The sequence below is a fragment of the Pogoniulus pusillus genome, chromosome 5 (assembly GCF_015220805.1).
Source record: "Pogoniulus pusillus isolate bPogPus1 chromosome 5, bPogPus1.pri, whole genome shotgun sequence".
Taxonomy (NCBI): Eukaryota; Metazoa; Chordata; class Aves; order Piciformes; family Lybiidae; genus Pogoniulus; species Pogoniulus pusillus.
In genome coordinates, this window is record NC_087268.1 from 27,823,607 (window position 1) to 27,843,359 (window position 19,753).

The following is a 19,753-nucleotide window of genomic DNA, read 5'->3' on the forward strand; positions in this document are numbered from 1 at the left end:
GAAGGGAGATTTAGACTAGATGTTAGAAAGAAGTTCTTTACAGTGAGAGTGGTGAAAGAATAGAATATGTTGCCCAAGGAGGTTGTGGATGCTCCCTCCCTGGAGGTGTTCAAGGCCAGGTAGGATGAGGCCTTGAGTGACCTGTTCTAGTGGGAGGTCTTGACTATGTTCCCTTCCAAAATCTTGTCCCCGGTTTACTGTTGAGGAGAGAATATTGGAGATGGAGCACTGCTCATCAGTAGCTGAAACATCGGTTTCTCATCAAGACCTTTTGAGCTACCAATACAAGGCACAGTATTGTAAGGGCTACTATGCCTCAATAAGACTCAATAAAATTTATTTCATTAACACCATGAGGTCAAAACAATACTGGACATCCTCCTTGTCTTTTCTTTCGAAAGCAACAGATCCATGCATATCACAATTCTTTTTCCTTTTATAACCTCATGTGGTGGAGGGTTGCACAGGCCTCAAAACAACTGTGTTTACGAATCTATTCATGCCCGGACATGTTGTCCCCCTCCAAGGGTGTTGGCCCTACCTGTACTTGGGGTAAACAAGTTAAGGGGGACAATGGGACACAATGGCCTTGGTGCCTTCCAGTCTGGGTTGCCTCCTCGACGGTTGAAGTAAACACCTTACATAAGCTCACGTGCCTAGGGTGGGGAATCCACCTGAGCCCTCTCCTTATTTGGGGGTACCGGACCCTCGGACTTCACCTTATTTGGTGTGTTTTGGCCTGTTGCCAAGCCCTCATTGGACAGAATTGTGGCCCAAGGACCATCAATTGTGGGGTCAAAACTCATCAAAGGGGACAATGCAGTGCCCCTGCTACCTACCTCTTTACCTCGCATCTTGCCTCTCGCTCCTTGCTCTGCCCAACCACCCACCTGCTGCTCCTAGCCGCTTCCAGCCGCTTTTGGGGACCATTGCCGCTGCATGACTCCAGCCCACGGCACCAGCCCAGGGAACTGACCAAGGCATTTCTGGCCAGCCGCCGCTCCAGCTGCCGCTCCCAGCTTGACCGTGCCCATGGAAGCTCCAGACAGCACACCCCAATAACCCCTGAGCTGAACTATTCAAACCCACGATATTTGGGACCATCGAAACTGACTCCAGCCAGTGAGTAACTGAGCAAACTCGATCAATACCAGCATAAACTCTCAATAACTTATCATTGGCACTTCCATGCCACAGACTCTCTTCCTAAATCCTTTCTAAACTCTCTGCTAAGTTCCTGATTTTATTTGCTGTAAATAAGACATTCTGTAAAGTTATTTCACGGCCGCATACCAAGGAGTTGTGTAGGGTAGGTGTAAATAAGTTTGGGGAAAAGGGGGGTTCCTTGTGTATATAATATTAAATTATTTAAACCCTTTTAAAATTCGGCCTCATATTTCAGCCCCCCTAAACCCAGATGAATCCCTTCACGACACCTCAGTTCCTCACTGAACTTAGGCAATGATCCTGTGACCTCTCAAAAGAAAGTAAATGTATTATTCTGAATTGTTCTAGGTTTTGTGCCTTCCAGATTACCTTACTATCTCATTTTGTGATGCTGAAGTTGGTCACAAGAATCCAGTTAGAGATTTCATTGAGGATACACACCATGCAGCGTTATAAGCAGTAAGTCTGTAACATTCTTGATTTTCCATGCTTATGTATTGCATCAAGCAACATTTAAGTAATACTACTTTTTCATAGAATCATAGAATCATAGAATCATAGAATCAACCAGGTTGGAAGAGACCTCCAAGATCATCCAGTCCAACCTAGCACCCAGCCCTAACCAATCAACTAGACCATGGCACTAAGTGCCTCAGCCAGTCTTTTCTTGAAGACCTCCAGGGACGGTGCCTCCACCACCTCCCTGGGCAGCCCATTCCAATGGCAAATCACTCTCTCTGGGAAGAACTTCTTCCTAATATCCAGCCTATACCTACCCTGGCACAACTTGAGACTGTGTCCCCTTGTTCTATTGCTGGTTACCTGGGAGAAGAGGCCACCCCCCACCTGGCTACAATGCCCCTTCAGGTAGTTGTAGACAGTAATAAGATCACCCCTGAGCCTCCTCTTCTCCAGGCTAAACAGGCCCAGCTCCCTCAACCTTTCCTCATAGGATTTGTGCTCCAGGTCCCTCACCAGCTTTGTTGCCCTTCTCTGGACATGCTCCAGCACCTCAACATCTTTCTTGAATTGAGGGGCCCAGAACTGGACATTTTGGATATCAAAAATAATATCATTTGTTAATTATATTATTTTTGATATCCAAAATATTAACTTCAGCAAAATCATAACTACAGTTTGGATCCCACTGGAGTGGGATCTTAACATATACTTTGGTATTAGCCCTTTACTTGGTTTTATCTTCACTCATGAATCGTAAGAAATGGAGTTGATTTTTTGTTTCTGATTGTGGAATTTCCATTGAAGATTCTTTCTTTATTTGATTTCTCATTTATAAGGCTTTTTATGCTTTTGCTATCTGTTTCAAACTGGAGGTGAACTTGACCTTATATGCTTGGATCAGGTAGACCACATGAGATTTCTTCTCCTTTCCCTATTTGCCAAATCTGTCACAGCTCAATGGGTGGCATTTTCAGATGTTTTCTCACCTATATTTCTGTTCAGTCTTTTTATCTAGCTGGAGAAAACAGTGCATAGTTAAGGAAGAAAAGAAGAAATTGTAATGCTTTAGTTTTAACAATCTGTTTTAATTCTACTGGGAATTGATTTTATTTCCCTTCTTTTCTACTCGTTATATCATAGAATCATACAATCTTAAAGCATGTGATATTTCTTAGAGTCGTATGTGCTACTTCTTCAATATAAAGGTTTCCTTGAAACATCTTAGCAGTAAAATGTTTCAGAAGATTTGCTTGAATATCTGCTTTCCTGTGTGAAAGCAAGTATTTCACCCAAAAGTGATGTGGGAATTTATGATCTGAGGAGAACATGTGTATTAAAGTTAACTGTTGCAGTAAGAACTGTATTAAAAAAATAATCCCTACAAAACCCCCAAATATTAAAAGAAACAAATGAACAAACAGGAAAAAAAAAATAGAGACCTGCACTAATTCCTAGAATTTTTGCAGATATTACCTAGGAGTCACCTTAAAATTCTATCACTAGCATCTCTTGTTACCTTTTAGAGTCAGATCCTGTCCACAGCTACCAGTATAGCAGTCAATATCATCTGTTGGGAGTGCAGTAAGACAAGACCAACCTATCTGCATTCAGTGGCCCCAGACAGAATGTACAAGATAAAGCAGTTGTAAGAGTAGAAGATGTTTTTACCATTAACAGACAAATATATTCAGATTATAGTGCAAAAAGTGTTCAGATTTTGTCTACTCACGAATTTTCAATAAGATTTCAGGAACTTTTTTTCAGTTTCATTGGTCTTTTTTTCCTCTTCTCTCCCTTCTTTCCAGCCACCAAGTTTGGAAATCGGCATTCCTAAATCCTTTACATGCTTTCAAGAAAAGGGATCAAGTTCAGCACTATGAGCTGTGTTAGTTTAGTGCTTTGCTAGACAGAAAAGTCAAACTGGTACTGATAATGTCACTTTGTAAATGATTTTTCTTGCCCTGCCGTTGGAAGCGCAATTGGTGCTAAGCAACAATAGTGGTGGGATGGATGGATGGATGGATGGATGGATGGATGGATGGATGGATGGATGGATGTTGGGACTAACATCAGTGACAGTTATTGTATATCAAAAAATACATTTAAATGTGTGATTAGGTCAGTGTGAATTCTATATTCATATATAATTAACTCCCTATCAGTTTTGCACTCAGTTTTTGATTATGTGACAGCAAATTAAATCGGACACGTTTTTCATTGGTTAGATTTGTTATGTCATCAAGGAGAATCATCACTCCAGATTAGACTTAGTACATACTTGGCAATAAAAAGGAATGCTTCTTTCATCCCCAAACAAGCTTCGATCCTCATAAAAAAATAACATATTATGTTTATAGGTGAAATTCTTTTCCTGGCATTTTTGTGCTATGGAAAACAATAATTCATTTGCCTTTTGCGGCTCACTCATTTCTCACTTGTCACCTGTTGCATTTCCTCTCTCTTCACAGACACCATCCTTCTGCTCTGCTAATGATGATAATTTCAGCACTATATAACCTATTTTTTTAAATAATCATCATCTTTATTTTAAACCTACAGAGTATGTAAAGCAGATACACAGAAATGAAGAAGAGGAATATGTAAGAGACACAAAAGACTTTATTTACAAAATATTCTTTACCTGGAATCCTAATATATTTTCCACTGAATATTCCAAAGCAATCACAATTTATTTGATGTACAAATAAATGGCTTGTACAGTCTTTAAGTAATCACAATGCAAATATTATTGTGATTCCTACTTGTGTTGTCAGGTTCTGGGAGAGGATAGTCTGACACACATTTCATTTTTTCTTATCCAACAGGTACACATTTATTGGCTGGGCTTGTTGATGCTTCTGCAAGTCTTGAAACAATTTGCAAATTCAAATTTCAGCATACGTCTGTTGAATTCAAATATTTGAATATTGAGTAGATAAGATGGTAGAAAGCAATTCCATTAAGATCTCTGATAAGAAAAGGTGTTTAGAGAGAGGATTCTGAACCTGTAAGTGTACTGAAACTGCATCAGGCTTTATGTTATGTAGCCATCATATATTTGCCAAAGCTTGGCTTGGAGTATAAATAAAGATTGTCATTACCTTGCCACATCTTAACAGCTGATCTGCCCAGAAAAATCTGAATACCAATTCCAGTATTGTATTCGATTCCCCTGTTAATTTCTTACCTGTAATAAATAAATACTCAAAATTACACTCCTCAAGTATATATGCAGATACTGGAACAGAAGCCACTGGTCTTTTAACATTTAGACAGACTTCTCTGTAAGTAAGTAAATAGTTCAAAAGCACCATTTGTCTCATGAATTGCATTACACTTCTTCCAGATCACAAATGATTCATGAACAAACTGTAAAATTCGTTGAAGATACCAATAAATACAGAAATTTCAAACTTCTTTATTTTTGGATATGCAGCCATCATTCTTCTGGTAAGTGGTTTAGCATGGATATTCAATCATTAAAAGCAATGTTTAGTACTGCATATTCTGATGAAAAAAACAATCCCAGAACTGTTCTTACTATTCTTTGAATTTTGTAACTTCAAGGTCAGTTTTGACAACTCCTTGTTATTTAAGTATATAATTTTATACTTTTTTTTCTTTCATATTTTCATGTTAGTGGCACTAACCTCTATTCAGGGATAGTCTGGATCAAAAAATTAGAGAAATTCATCAAAAAAAAAAAAAAGGATTCTGTATAAACATTTGTCTTATCTGTAGAAAATGCAACTATGAGATTAAGCTACATATAATATCTGTTTTAATATCAACATGTGAATTCAAGACACATCAGTGGCAGCTTGATCAGGGCTAAGAGTTATTACATAAAATAGTGTCACTGTAATTAATAAGCATTTATTTAGAAACTTACAAGGAAGAAATAGACTTAAAATACATGTTGTGCTGCTTGTTGTTTAGTCTTTGTATTGTTTCAGCAGTTAGCATTAATAGAAATAACTATTTCAGAACAAAATTGAAGTTGGAAAAATGAAGAAAATAACCCAACATTTTCTTATTTCTATCTGTTTTCAAAAGCTTTATTACTACTCATAGAAAAAACACCAGATTCTGAGCCAACATATTCAAAACACACTCAAATAAAATCACTCAGAAAGATGCGTAAGTACTTATATGCCCACCAACACATACATGCAACCCTACAGAGTAAACAGGATATCAAGGTAGTTGTGAAGTCTGTGAGTTCAGCTGCATTCACTGTTTATGTATTTTTGAGCTTGGGTGTAATTCTGATCATTAGCCTCCTGGTATTGGTTCTGCTGAAGTGTCTCCAGTGCATTAGAAATGTCAAAATGACTCATGGTAGGAAATGCTATACAAGACCTATAATAGGTACTGGGAAGGGGAGGAACATTAAAAAGCAACAACCCTTCCTTCCTCATTCCCTGATTACTTGGGAAAAGAAATTAAGCAAAAAACAAAACACAACTTGATAATTCCAGTTGAAAAGTGAAGAACAAAAGAAATTAAATTGTGGTAGGAAGTAGAATGGAGGGGGGGGGGGGGGGAGGGGAAAGTGCTGTTAAATTTTTATGTAATTTTCTTTCTTTTATTTCCTTTTTTTTTTTTAATAAAGAAGAATTAAAAATCTTTGCCCTGGTTGAAATAAAATATTAATACACTAAATGCTTTTTTTTTCCTACTGGTCACATTTAGCTAGGCAGAAATTTAAAAATTCTGTTGGCATGTTTGTTGAGAATAAAAAAGCCTGTAGGTCAAGTCTTTCTGAGAGAATGCCAAATGTCTTTGTGTCCAGTTATTTATGGTTTCAGATAATTGTACAGAAAATATCAAATTTGCATAGTGTGATTATTGCTGATTATTTATCTAGCAGTCAAAATGTTTCAGTGGTTCCTAGGATGACAGATTGACAAGTACTTAAAACTCATTCATTTTATGAAATTTGCATGTAATTAGGCAATAATGAAGGGGATGTTTGTGGACAGCGGATTATACTACAATATGCTGGAAGCGATTCAAATGCTTGACAAAGTGTTAACATTATCTTCAGTTTCAACTAAGTCTTTAATGTTTGGCTCAAAAAATCGGTTGAAAAATAAAATGGGTTATGGAAAGTTACTAAATATATTTCTAGAATGAAGTATGTATTTTTTTTTACCCCCTTCTTTGTCTATTCCTACTTATTTATGCATTGCTGATGAATTGTACTTTAGATATTTAACTCAGATCACACTTGGTGTAGCTCATCTGTAATACTTTTGCTGCCACTGCTGTGGTCATTATCACAGTGAAATCCTATGAAGAATGGCTTTCTTTGGTTTCTTGGCATGCATGTGGGACCTGAATTTTAAAGCTTCTGCTTTGAGATTCATACAAATGTGATCCTGAAGAACTGATTTATCACAGTAGATGTAATTTGTTTCTTAATCGGATGTTTCCACACAAATACAATATTCAACTTCATGGTGAATACTTTCAGTGCAGGTAACCTTCACCAGTACTTTGTGGTGGCTGACAACTGCAAATGACTGCTACTTAGAATCATAGAATCAACCAGATTGGAAGAGACCCCCAGCCCAACCTAGCACCCAGCCCTAGCCAGTCAACTAGACCATGGCACTAAGCGCCTCAGCCAGGCTTCTCTTGAACACCTCCAGAGACGGTGACTCCACCACCTCTCTGGGCAGCCCATTCCAAAGGCAAATCACTCTCTCTGGGAAGAACTGTGTCCCCTTGTTCTGTTGCTGGCTGCCTGGGAGAAGAGACCAACCCCCACCTGGACTACAATCTCCCTTTTGGTAGTTGTACAAAAGTATAAAATTAGTCCAAATTGCCTGACAGTCACATTTTATTTAATATAATCTTGGTTCTTCTTTCAGTACCATAAAAATGTTTAGTCCTGTTTTTAGAGGACTTCATTTATTTTCATCAAATGCACTTCTACATTTAACTCCATAGCAAGTGCTCGCTTTTTAATACATACTGGTGTACAGGGATCTGTGTATGAAATCATACAATCAACCAGTTTGGAAGAGACCTCTAAGATCATCTAGTCCAATCTAGCATCCAGCCCTATCCATCAACTAGACCATGGCACTAAGTGCCTCATCCAGTCTTTTCTTGAACACCTCCAGGGATGGTGACTCCATCTCCAGGGACTTCAATTCCACATCCAGGGACGGTGACTCCACCACCTCCCTGGGCAGCCCATTCCAATGCCAATCATTCTCTCTATGAAGAACTTTCTCCTAACATCCAGCCTATACCTCCCTCAGTGCAACTTGAGACTGTGTCCCCTTGTTCTGTTGCTGGTTGCCTGGCAGAAGAGACCGATTCTCACCTGGCTACAGTCTCCCTTCAGGTAGTTGTAGACAGCAATGAGGTCACCTCTGAGCCTTCTTTTCTTCCCTGCTCCCTCAGCCTCTCCTCACAGGGCTTCATTCCAGGCCCCTCACCATCTTCACCACCCTTAGGTACTTAATGATCAGCTATTTTCACACAATCACAGAATCACAGAGTGTTAGGGGTTGGAAAGGACCTCGAAAGAGTATCCAGTATCCAGTCCAACCCTCCTGCCAGAGCAGGATCACCTATGCCAGATCACACAGGAACGCTTCCAGGCGGGTTTTGAATATCTCCAGAGATGGAGATTCCACAACCTCCCTGGACAGCCTGTTCCAGTGTTCTGTCACACTCACAAGGAAAAAAATATCCTTCATGTTTACATGGAACTTCCTGTGCCTCAGCTTCCACCCATTGCCCCTTGTTTTGTCATCAGGCATCACTGACAAGAACCTGGTTCCATCCTCTTGACACTCATCCTTCACATATTGATAGACATTTTTGATGCCACTCCTCAGTCTCCTCCAAGCTAAAGAGCCCCAGCTCCCTCAGTTTCTGCTTGTAAGGAAGACATTCCTCTCCCTTAATCATCTTTGTGGCTCTGTACTGGACTCTCTCAAGCAGCTCCCTGTGCTTCTCGAATAGAACTCGGCCCAGAACTGGGCACAGCATTACAGATGCAGCCTCACCGGGGCAGAGTAGAGGGGGAAAAGAACCTCTCTTGACCTACTAACCACACCCCTCTTAATATACCTTAGAATGGCATTGGGCACAACTGCACATTTTCAAATCTTTCTTTCTCATTTTTGGAGTATATTCTCTACTTTAATTTAATATGCTCCCAGAGTAGCAGTAAAGGTCCTGCACAACTTTTGTAGAAGGAAGTAGCTTTCTATGTATGAGTTTGACAAAGTAAACATGCTGAGCCAGGAATTTCCTGGGCTGGTCAGCAGAAGTTTACATTTGAAATCTCTGCCTATAATTTTTGGGGGGGAATATAAGATCAATGTCTCTGTTACAGGCCAATGCACACTGCTAGGCAAGCAGCATAATTGGAACCATGTCCACAGCTAATGTTTTTTTCACCAAATGATTTGATGATGATGTCTCTAATTCTTTTTTTGCTCAGGTAGTTTAATCCCATTCAAGAGACTGATTATGTCAAATCAGTATTCATGGATTTGCTCTCCCTTCTCTGTTGGAGCTCCAGGTTTCATAGGATAACAAAATTCCAGAAAAAGAAGAATTCAGACTCTCTTGCCTGATGGTTAATTCAGTCACATGAGGAAAAATGTCTAGATTGAAGCAGCTGCTTGGGTCTCCAGTACTATGAAACTAGAAGTAATTCAGTATTTAGCATGCTCCAGAAGTGACCTAGTGAAAGCATTGACACTGGAGATTTCAGGTATCATAAAAGCCAGAGAAATATACCTATATTAAAGCCTAAAATTGCTTTAAAGTATATAAATTCTGCCTAAAACCTTGTCCCTTAAAGTCCTTTCCTGATTCCTAATAAACTCTGGATAATTGAAATTTCAGCCTATCCAGCCCTGCCTCTCTGAAGCACTGGTAGATGTCACATGTGGATACAGACCTGCTGAAGTGAACCGTATCTTCAGAGATGATGTGGCATTACCTCCTGGGAAATTTGCTTGCATGACAGTGGCTATTGACAAATATTCACTCTTGGTGTATGTCCAAGACTACACAATGAAAGGTGTGACTCCTGATTGCAAACAGTTCAGACCATCCTGTGGAAGCCAAAACAGATGCTATATGACAGCAGATTAACTGAAAATCAGATGTATTATGTGAGATTAAAGTCCACCCCATTTTCCCCAGCATGTGTACATTCAGACTCTGCACACCCTTTCATCTGAAGCACAAGTATAGCCTCTTTTCTGTCCCTGATCCCCAGGTGAATTCTCCTAGAATTCTTATCAAAAAGTTTAATCTACACATATCTAATACAAGATCTTTCACCCTTCTTGCCAAAGCAAATGGCTTAAACATTTGTTCAGAAGCATGAAGAAAATTTCTGTGCTCACTGATGCCTACATATTGAGTTCTATCAAAAATTTTGGGAGCATTTTTTAGAAACAATTTCACGTTAAGAAGACAGAAATGTCAGGAGAAGGAGGGGGAGAGCATTCAAGCCCCTGATGGACCTTTCTCAATGAGTTTACAGCACAGTATTCTCAAAAGCTTTATGTAACCTGAATTAATTACTAAATCTATCCCCTTCATTATCTAATTAACTCATACCACTGATTTTTTTTCTGTCTTTAAAAAGCTGTTCAATTACTAACATTTCAGCATCTGCTTCTGTATTCTGATGCAAGGCAGAAGGATCTGATAGTTCTTTTAACTCGTTCAGACATGTGAAATTTCAGAACCTTCACATTCTCCCTCAGCATATAGTTAGCTACCCATCTGGTTGACTTTTTGATAGAAGGGTTTTCTAGTGTCAGAAAAAACATGAGAAAAAAGACAGAAGTAGGTAGAGCACAACGAGACCATAAGACATGTTCCTAGGCACTAGAAAAACAAGATCACCATTTATGGTTTCAGACAGGCAGCCAGAGAAAAAAGACAGCAGTTTTAGGGTACAGGCAAGATGTCAGTTGGAAAGGTTAGGGTATAATATCTGAGCTTCTGTGAGAGAAGAGAATTATATGTTCATTTTTCCATTTATTCATAGAAGATGACAGTAAAACAAAAAGATGATCATGGCTCCAGAGGGCTTCCCTAGTCTCAGGAGTTCTTCCTTTGAAAACTAAACTGCATCCAAGTTGTTGCTTTGCACCCCTTTTTAAAGGACTTTTATGTATACAGAGTGGGTTTGGAGCCGTGAAAGGATAACCTATATGAAAGGATTACATATCTTGGAACTATGGAGCTCAATCATAAAGAATCCTTCCTTGCATTGTACTTGTTTCTTTCCCAGTGTTCTCTGTGTTTAGTTAGAATTTTGATTTTTGAAATTAAAACAAAACAAAACAAAACTAAACTTCAAAATCATTTAAAGGGCCCAGACAAGAGAAGCAGCTCTGAGTTAAAGTTTCTTTTTTATGACCTGTCAGTTTCAGCTGAGCTACAGCTGGTGTTTGCTGGTATTGGAGCAGTACTGATTAGTTAGCTGTGTTCATACTGGATTGGTTTTGCTATTTTAAAAGGAATAGACAGAATGTGTATGAGACTTTGCTCACAGATTATATGTTCTTTATGTTCTAGAACTGTCCCAAGTTCCCTAGTTAGTCCACCCACCATGCTTCTGGTTAGGGGTTTGGTTGGGTTTTTTGGTGTTTTTTTTTTATGCATTGAAGAAAGTGGATTTGGATCTCACAACCTTCCAATCTTTAGTATTTACTAGGAGACTTGACAGAAACCCTTGACAGCACTGCAAGTCATCCTATGGGGCTGCACTGCCATTCAGTGTGCAATGAAGGCTAGTTTCATCACTAGTTCTGTGGCAGGTGAAGCTCTTGCATGTGATCTGAGCGGTCACCTTTACTACTAATACAAGTACAGCACCATTAGTTTTCATTCTTTGTAATCACAGCATGGCTGTGTGAGGCTGATCTGCCATTCAGTGTGCAATGAAAGCTAGTTTCATCACTAGTTCTGTGGCAGGTGAAGCTCTTGCATGTGATCTGAGTGGTCACCTTTACTAATACAAGTACAGCACCATTAGTTTTCATTCCTTATAATCACAGCATGGCTGTGGCATGAAAATATTACTGGTAGCCGCTGTTTCTGCTTAGATTTTCTCTGTGCCAAATGCACTTTGGTAAGACAGAGAGTGTCACTACTTTTTAATATCCTATGGCAGTGTTTCATTCAGATTTCATACACTACTTGGGCAGATCGACTGGCTTCCAGTAATGCACAGAAAGAAAAGAAAGACTGAGAGGCTTGACAGCCACAATCACAACAGTATGATGTGAGTCATAGAATTGCTGAATTCTGCAAAGCTGGAAAGCATCTACTTGTGGGCACTGCCCAGAGCAGTGCATAACACAGAGTTACAGTTCTCCTCTTCCAGCCATGTATAGCCAGGAAGAAGCTAGTTTATGACTCCTAATACTCTGCCACTGGCACCCAATGCAAATGAACATTTTGTCTTCTCCATCTCAGTATAAGATGCTTTTAGATACCTTTCTGTTACTGGATTGAAAGCAGTTCTGATTTTTTTAGATTAGTTTGCATTTCTTAAGCAAATTCACCTTGATGTTGGTTTTAAGCCAAATGCCTCTCCAGATATTACATGGAAATGGAGTCTGGTTCTGTGAGGTAGATATGAGCATTCTTTTATCAATTTTAACCAGTTTCAGTGCAGTTTTAGATAGCAGGTACGCAGCAGCAACCAGCCAATATACTTGATACAGCACTGCCTCATCTCTTCCTAGAATCAAGCTTGTTTCCTGCTCTTAGACTTGGAGAGAAGAATAGTTATTCCTACAGTTGTTTGTTCCATCCCTGTACCCTTTGCGAATCCAGGCAATACCAGTGACAAGTCATGATCAAGGTCCCAGGCCATAACTTCCTATTTAAAGGTAGGTTAAAAGTGGTGTAAGAGGGCATGATGTAAACCATAAAGTATAATATCTGATATTTTCTGAGGTAGTAGAGCATACGATTCCTTAGCTCATTGATAGTGTTTGCACAGAAAGCTATTTGGCATGGGCAGTAGCATCAAAAGGTGGTCCTAATACTCAGAGCATCCTGAGAGCAGCAACAGCTTTATATCTGGTTAGTTAGATTCATGGTAGTAGTCCTCCAGGACAGATCAGGTCATCACAGGCAGCAAAGCTTAGGTAATGTAGAATACTCTCCAGTACACTGCAAAATGTGCAGAGGTTACTCTTATGATCTGCAACGTTTTACCCTCAAGCAACAGGGTATAGGCTCCTCATTTCCCATGCAGGTCTTCATTGTTTATCAACAGGTTTGGGGAACAAAAGAAAGGGGAAAACTGCCCATCTGTGTATAAGAACTCCTCCATCTGTGTTTTGTAGGAGACAGACACTTTTCCAGGACTTGTTAAGGAACTATAATAACCTTTCACTTACAACAACCTGGATAATAATGGCCATGGTCTAATAGGCTGGGGTAACATACCTCAATCACAGAAGTATCCATTGTTTGAAGAAAAGAAAGGTGTTGGAGCGTTCCTTTCAAATCCCAGGCAGCATTTGAACACATCATTCGTGCCCAAGCACTGTAACTACTGTAGAAAGAAAAAGGACTGTGCCACAATTATAACCACATGCTCTGAATCATGCAGTTGCTGAGTTCTGGGAAACTATAAGGCATCTAGATCTGGGCAGTGACCAGACAAGATGACAGTGTCAAGAAAGCCCCCATTGATCACAGGGGCAGAACAAGAGAAAACAGCTGTAACAACTCAGAAAAAAAGGCTTGACAGCTCAATGAAGATCTCTGTGCAGTGCTCGGTAGCAGTCAAGAAAATAAGCAAAATCTTGGCATTTAGAAACAGCAGAGAGTTGTAGCACAGGATAGGATAACACAGAGCACAAGCTTCTGGGATGAACCTCCCTTGTAGGCATGTTATACCTGCATTTTTCAGAGGCTTCTCCATCTTTCTGTGAAGCTAAAACAAGGAGATATGGAGAGGTGATTAATTATTAGATGGACCACTGATCTGATCCAGTTGGGCAATTTCTCTCTTTCTGTCAGTTGACTGAAATCACAAAGGTAGCCTGTGGCATAACCTGGTATTAAACCTTTATCTCAAGAGCCCTTATTCAGTTCCTTTAACCACAAGACCATCCTTCATCTCCAATTTCCTTTTTCCATTTCATCTAAAAATATCAAAGGAGCATAATTTTTCCTAATAATATAGCATTCCAGTCCTGACCAAAACCAGGAAGTGAGCAGCAGGTGAATAAAAATTAAGCTGACATTTTCAAACTTCAAACAAAGATCTGTGTGAGGCAAGGAATGGTTCCCTTAATTTAATCCAAATTGGTTCACTTGGCTCTAGTGATAATCTGATCCATACCACAGCTAGCTTGCAGTGAGAAGAATAGAACAGTGTTTGAATTATGCTGAACCCAAAAAACACTGTCTGTGACCATACACACAGTAGTGCATGATGGGAATAGGGGAATTGGGAAGGAAGGGTGGGATGGTGACTAAAAATGACAACTAGTTGGCTTGGTGGTTAACAACAGTTGAGAATTGGGGAGGAGAAAAAAAAGAGAGAGAGAAAGAGAGAGAAAAAAAGAAGGAAAAGCAAACAAAACTGAGACATGTATAAATTGGGGTATTGAATTTCAGTCAGAATAAATACCCTAGCACTACGTAAGAAGTTACTACACTCACATTTAGAAAACCATGCACTCTTGTATTAAAGTCATATTATGCAAATGGATTAACTGAAGGCTAACAAAGTGGCCATAAAGAGGTTAGAGACACAGAAATCAGCGAGTGGTTAAAAGTAGCACACAAGTTCCTGTGAAAAGTCCTTCAGAACATCTGAAAGAAAAAATAAAACATATGGATAATTCAGTAGTGAGCAAGCTATTCATAAATGAGCAAACAGAAATACAACTTAGGGAAATGCGAAAGAACCTTAGAGAATTGCCTATTCTAAGATCAAATTTTGAAATCCTGGTACATTTTTAGTCTGTTTGACTTTCTGGTGACTTCAGTAGCATACCTTTCAATACAAACCGAGAAGCACATGTCAGATGGTGCATTTGAGATCTGTGTGCGGAGACAGGAGTCATTCTACACAGAACTTTTCCCTTCCTATATGAGTATTTAACTACATTCACCATTCCACCTCCCCCTCAGTTATGAGACACTGCAGTTGATTACACCAAAAATATCTCTTCTATCCTTTAATTCTCAGCACGCAATGAGGCTGCATATCACACACCACTCCCTGGTGATCTATGCTCCTTTTATTTCTCATCAGCTCTTTCAGAGCTTCTTTCATTTGATTCTTGCATGGGGTGTGGGTGGTGAACAGAAAAACCTTCTTTCAATCTTCCCTACACACATCTGTGTAAGGCCTGTAAATTCAGCCTTTTGTATCCTCTTTTAAGTATAACACAAAAAATCCTAAAGATATCTTCCACTAAGTACTGTCAAGTTGCTGAATCAGTATTACTATGCATCATTCTTATTTTCCCAATCATTCACACTAGAAGAATGAGAATGATGGTAATACAAGGTAATCATTGTGTTATGAGTGTACTAACTAATGCATTGCTAAAAGTGAAAAATCAGGGAAATTTAGTCCCTCCATTTTGCAAGGGAACACCTTTTAACTCTTTACATTTGCTACAACACACTTTAATGTCAATTGATATAATGATAGTCATAGGAAAGTTACTGTCACATTGTTATTTTTAACACAAAAAGCTACTTCAGGCTTCTAGTCAAAAGTATATTGATCCCTTTTTCTATACACCAAATGCCTTGTTCATCTGTTCCAAGTTATTTTTTTCTAACCATTTGTCATTTACATAACACTGAGTAACCAGTCTTGGGAATGTCCTAAACTACAGAAAGCCTCTATAATAATTTTTGACACAGGGGATTTCATGGAGAAATCCTTATATTCATCAGCTGCAGATTCATTGCACTTTCTGTTTGGCTAACCATTTCCTAGTGGAACACTGATATTTTATTTGGCTGGCAATAACTTCTAGCACAGGAGAACAGTTGTATTCTTGAAACTGGCTATCGGAAAGAATTTCCTTGCTTGTTTTTCCTCTTTGTGCATGAGTGTGTTCATGTGTGTGTGTGTGTGCACATGCATATGTATAAAAGTGTGTGCACATATGTATGTGCAGGTATTTTAATTAAACATGTTGAATGTAAGTTCTATTTGACACATCTGTGCTTGTAAAACACAAGAAAATCACAGTTCAAATGAGATTGTGTTTTGTATTTAAGCCATTTAATTTAAAATGCTAGTTTTTCTTTCTTTTTGGGTATATAAAGATGTGGTTTGTCAATTAATAGATATGCTGTCCCTGTTACTTGATTTTATTCCTATTTTCTCCAGAAAGATTTCTATGTATAGATATATTCCATATAAGTTGTCTTCTCCCAGACAACCAGCAGTGGAACAAGGGGACACAGCCCCAAGTTGTGCTGGGGGAAGTATAGGCTGGATGTTAGGAGGAAGTTCTTCACAGAGAGAGTGATTGGCATTGGAATGGGCTGCCCAGGGAGGTGGTGGATTCACCATCCCTGGAGGTGTTCAAGAAAAGACTGGATGAGACACTTAGTGCCATGGTCTGATTGACTGGATAGGGCTGGGTGCTAGGTTGGACTGGATGGTCTTGGAGGTCTCTTCCAACCTGGTTGATTCTGTGAGTTCCAGTAAAGTAAGAACAAGTTCCCCACCTAAGAGAGAAAAAAAAAAAATATCATCCAGCATTTTATTTTTGTTTCTATCTTTGTCCCTTTGTATTTCTAGATACCTTCCCATCCACACAGTGTTTCTGAGTAGAGAGAAGAGGAAGAAACTTTAAATAAGACTCCTGAAACAACCCTTTCCAATAATGAAAATAACAAGATATCATTAAGATTCGTGAAAATAAAGTGTATCACAAAATCTGTCTGAAGTTGGACATTACTACTGTAATGGATTTCTCTGTGGAGTCAGGTTGTCTCTGTCCCTTCAGTAAATCTGGGCGTCCTTGGGTTTATCCTTTATGTACTGTGTGGTGCAATAGCAATGCTGAAACCCTTTGAGGTTCTACTGAGTCTTATTCGCATCCTGAAGTTTCTTAACAATTTTAGCATTCGCTCCATCCTGTTGTCATGCTTTTAGGTCCCCTCTCCCTTGTTTTCTCCTTGCTCTTCTGTTTCTTTCTAGTTCCTAAAGGTTTTATAGATAAGATTTCTCAGAGAAAGAGCACATAGTTTTGAGAAATTACATCTTCTTCATGCAGCCATAATTATTAAAGGTGTTCTAGATGTCTCACTGTTTATGAAATGTTTAGCAACACAGGATAGCTGAAATTTTTCAAACCATGATATGTGGTCTTACATATGTGGATATATATTTGCTTCCTTTCTATTGTTCCTTTATTTCTGACTTTTTGCTGTTTTGTTGCAAGTTTAATCCAATTCCATTGCACTAGTCACCCCCACAGAACTAAAATCCACTTGTTAAATGTTTTTTTTTTCATCCACTTAAAATGTTTTATTTCTGCAGTTATCCATTTTGTTAAACATCATAAAAGTCTGGTCAGCCAGCATAAAAGAGTATGAAAACAATAAAAAGTTTATTCCGTGATTTTGGTAAAAACAAATCTTCACACAGAATTTAGCTTACAGCAAGGACATTTTTTACATCCAGTACTTAAAAACCCTTTGCAAGACAAGGAGTAAAATGCTGCTAATATCTCCCAGAAATGTTAGGAAAAGATGCTTGGAAAGGTTTAGCATAGAAATTAATCAGATTTCCAAATAGATGAGTGCCAGTACCTAATCACATAATCTCCCTTTTCCCTTGCTGCTATCTCACAGCCAGAGAAGTTGGTAAAAATGATGTATATATGGGAAAATCTGCTTTCTGGAATCCTCAGGTATTTTTTGAGAGTGTGTGTTTTTGTCTGTACTTCCTTATCTGGAGGATATCTTCTCCCACTCCAGTTTAGAGAAATTTCAATGATTATCCAAATTGGAGTACATCCCTGTCATAGTTCAATCCTAATCCCAGTCTGTTTTACAGAGCATTTCACTAGAAGAGTTTAATTTTCAGTACCATTTTCCCTCACTGGGAGCTGCCTTCTATCCAAACATTATAAATGAACCTTCTTCTGAGTCCCTAGAAAATGCACTGTATCATTCACTTGCTGTCAGATTAGCTCTCATTACTTGATATCTCCTGTGTGAAGTACAGAGGGGATTTCACCAGTTATAAACTCTCCCTATCTTCAGGTGCTTTGGATGAAATTCAGATTTCCCCTGGATCTTCTTTTTTTTTTTTTTTTTTTTTTTTACATTGTTTTACAGTTCAACTTTTCAGCTTCATACTTGATTTCTTCCTTCTAGTTTAGTTACCTTTGAATAATTTTCTTTATGTTAGAGAAAGTTAAGTAGAGCTACTGCACTCCATTTTTCAGCATCAGATTACATTTAACCTGTCTTTCAAAATCCTTTTTGTCATCTGCAAATATACATCTGCTGAAGTTTCTGGACTATAGCTCACTCACTGGTAAATTAAAAACTGTATTATATCAGACTATAAACACTTTCCACCTACCAGATGAAAAAAAAAAGACAAACCACATCACATCGGTTATACCATGTGGTTTTAACTCAGCCTTCACCAAGGACAAACTCACCTCAGCATTGCTAGCTCTTCTCCTTCTTCTTCTTCTTCTTCTTCTTATTATTATTATTATTATTATTAGTTTTAGTATTTATTTATTCCAAGTTTCCTGAGGCATTTTACTCTTCTACACACAACCTTTGGCTGCGTAAAATTGATGGTGTAGCAGAAGGAATCATAGAATCATAGAATCAACCAGGTTGGAAGAGAACTCCAAGATCATCCAGGCCAACCTAGCACCCAGCCCTAACCAATCAACTAGACCATGGCACTAAGTGCCTCATCCAGTCTTTTCTTGAAGACCCCCAGGGACAGTGCCTCCACCACCTCCCTGGGCAGCCCATTCCAATGGGAAATCACTCTCTCAAGAAGATTTAAAGAGGAAGAGAAAAGTTTTGTCTTCTGATTCTCCTGAAACCGGAGGGCACTGGAGTGCTTGGTGTATCTCAGGTTTTATATTGAAATGAAAGAAGAAGGATGCCTGGGGAAAATAAATATGATGGTTTGGGTGTTCCCCGCCCCCCCACACTTTGGAAATCACCCAGACTGGACTCAGGTGGCTCTGGAAATATGAATGAAGCTTGTATTTACAGCTGGCACAATATACAAGCAGATATTTACAGTATATACAGTTATAGACAGAAATACACAAGATAAAAGGTAATACAGAAACACAACTCCCCTCCCAGAAACCTGAGTCCCCAGGAGGGGCTCTCAACCACCCCTGCACCTTCCCCCTACCCCTCTCAACCTTACCCCAGTCCCAAGAAAGAATGGAGGCCCAGCCAGGGGCTTAGGAAGCAAAGTGGATTGGTCCAAAATGGAGGGTGAGGTTAGAGAGTAAGATGCAATTCAGCCAGCAGCCCCAGTGAGAGTGATTATCTATGTTTTTATTTCTTGTTCCTATACATCTCAGCAAGCCTATGAGGGAAGTAGACATCACCATTGTTTCCCTTTCACAGCCTGTAATCTAGTTCTTCTCACCAAAACATTCTAGCCTGCTTCAAACTAGCACAATAAACATGTTACAGTATCACAGTATCATCAGGGTTGGAAGAGACATTATAGATCATCAAGTCCAACCCTTTACCACAGAGCTCAAAGCTAGACCATGGCACCAAGTGCCACATCCAATCTTGCCTTGAACAACTCTAACCAGTGCAGAGTACAGGGGCAGAATGACCTCCCTGCTCCTGCTAACCACACCATTCCTGATGCAGGCCAGGATGCCACTGGCTCTCTTGGCCACCTGGGCACACTGCTGGCTCATGTTAAGGCGGGTATCAATCAGCACCCCCAGATCCCTCTCTGTCTGTCTGCTCTCCAGCCACTCTGACCCCAGCCTGTATCTCTGCATGGGGTTGTTGTGGCCAAAGTACAGCACCGGCACTTGGAGCTATTGAACCCCATCCCATTGGACTCTGCCCATCTGTCCATGTTGTTGAGGAACATTCT

At 39.3% G+C, this 19,753-nt stretch overlaps 1 long non-coding RNA gene across 1 annotated transcript; it reads left to right on the forward strand.

Moving 5' to 3' along the window:
- The first annotated feature begins 4,981 nt into the window (after window positions 1-4,981).
- LOC135175694 (uncharacterized) lies at window positions 4,982-16,570 on the forward strand. Its single transcript, XR_010302438.1, has 2 exons — window positions 4,982-5,079; window positions 16,433-16,570. It is a non-coding gene; the product is annotated as an uncharacterized LOC135175694 (long non-coding RNA).
- Window positions 16,571-19,753: the final 3,183 nt, after the last annotated feature.